Raw genomic sequence first — 2,381 nt, forward strand, 5'->3', positions numbered from 1 at the left:
TCAGCTTTTTATAATTATAGTCATAGATTTCGTATCCTGTGTTTGCCAGCAACTTCTCTAGCATGGTGAACGAAAGTGGAAGTGCAACATTCACATTTCATTCAATACGCTATATGCAATCATATCCAGCCATAAATCAATAATGGCTTCGCCGTAACTCGGCAATAACTCTATCATCCGGCTCATAGTTCAATCAAGAACCAGCCAATTTATCAATAATTACAACCCATTGGCTCATGACACATAAGCACTTCTACCGCCATCCTCCGTATCTCATATAATCATCTTTGATCATCATTGATCATAAATCTTCCCTTTCTTCATTTACAAGTTACCACATCCACTAGTTCCTTTCTCATCGCCAGGCATATCATAATAATTTAAGACACAAGGGGTGAGATCGGAGGCTTAGAAGTATGAAATTTGGCTTTTAAAACTCAAAAATCAACTTTGGGATGAAAACACGGTCACGAGTACGCGTCCTCCACGCGCACGTGTGGATGGCCAAAAAGTTCATCGACGCGTATGCGTCGCCCACGCGCTCACGTGGATGGAAAAACAGCCAAACAATGCCTACGCGTCGGCCACATGTACGCGTGGGTGCGTTTGTGCCCCACGCACAAATCTGGCACAATTCTCGCACAACTCTCGGGAAAAATGGTTAGGCATTTGGTACAGCTCATCAATGCACACGCGTAGGCCATGCGCATGCGTGGATGTTGCATTTTCAAAAATCGACGCGTACGCATCAGTCACGCCTACGCGTAGGGGGCATTCTGCTAAAAATTTTTCTAAGTTAAAAGCTGCAAAATTCACAAATTCAACCTCCAATCTTCCGACGGACATAACTTCTTCATTTCAAATCATTTTTCGCCCGTTTTTTGAATGGCATGAACATCCCGGATCCAATTTCATTTCTAAACAAGTTTGGCACAAAACGGGGATCCGGAGTTCAAGTTATGCCCCCATCAAAGTATGCCCAAAAACTATATTTTCATACAAAACCATAAAATGCCATTTTCAAAACAAACCAATTTCATCCATTTTCAAAATCAACCAAAACTTACTAATTTTACCCCTTTTTGAAATCAATCAAAATATACCAAAAATCAACCTGAAGCCTCCTCAACTCATACATTGACACTTTAATCAAATTCACAACCACCATGCCACCATTCTAACCCATCTCAATTAAATGGCTAAAAATTTAAACACATTAATATGTCATACATCATTCCTCATCCCAATTTTCAATAATACTATTTCCAATCTACCATCATTATACATAATCAATATCATACTCACCATCAACATGGTTTCACCCACAATTCAACCTCAATCATTCATCAAGCATATATATCACAACATGCATTTTTCTCATATATCACACCATCAAGGCATCAACATTCATAATTACATATATGACCACATCATATATCTCAACCATTCAATAATATCATCAATTCAATGCCTATCTTAGGGCCTCTAGCCTAAGTTTTCACACCACATTACATTTTAGATACAGGAAACCGAGACCATACCTTAGCCGATTTCTCACGCTCAACCGGAGTACTTCCAAACCACTTTTCTACAAGCTCTCAAGGTCTCAACACCTCAAAGAATAGATTTTTGCACACCAAATCCCTCTTCCAAGCTTTTCAAAATCTCAATCAAGCTTCAATATTCACATACACACTACCTAAGCCACAATTATCACACCCAAACACCACAACTGAATATCCAAGCATCATAAAATAACAAATTATACTAGGGTTAAGAATCTTACCACACACAAGATTCAAAGAGACAAGATTAACCTTCTCCTTCAAGAGAGTTGGGTCCTATAACATCAAAGAGCCCAAAATCTCAACACTTTCTTCATGAAATTCGAAATTTAGGGATGAAGAACTGAAATAATTTCGTGACTTACCTCAAGAATAAAGTAGTGAGTTTTGTAGAGCTCTTTGCAGTAAATGCGTGGCCACAAACGGTGCGACAATCGGAGCTCTAGATCAAAAGTTATGGTAGTTTGAAGATCAAATGAGAAAAAGAACTTGAGAAAGAGTTCTTCCCCTACTCCTACTCCATTTCAGCGTGAAAGAGTATTTGGTGAGGAGAGAATGTGCTGAAAATTAGGGTTTTGGTTTAGTTAGGTTGGGCCAAGGGTCCACTATGGGTCCAGTTGGCCCAATTTAGCCCGTTTCGTCCAATTTTGGTCCGATTTCTACAAAATTGGTATCGAAATTCTCGTCTCAATCTCCTCTATCATATTAAACCATAAAAATCACATTTTTGGCTTTCTAGAATAAATTCTCATTTATGGGTTAATTAGCCATTAATTAACCAGATTTTACAGCAACCTTCATTTTAAGGTAAATCAC

Source organism: Arachis stenosperma, chromosome 9 (assembly GCF_014773155.1).
Source record: "Arachis stenosperma cultivar V10309 chromosome 9, arast.V10309.gnm1.PFL2, whole genome shotgun sequence".
In the NCBI taxonomy this organism is placed as follows: Eukaryota; Viridiplantae; Streptophyta; class Magnoliopsida; order Fabales; family Fabaceae; genus Arachis; species Arachis stenosperma.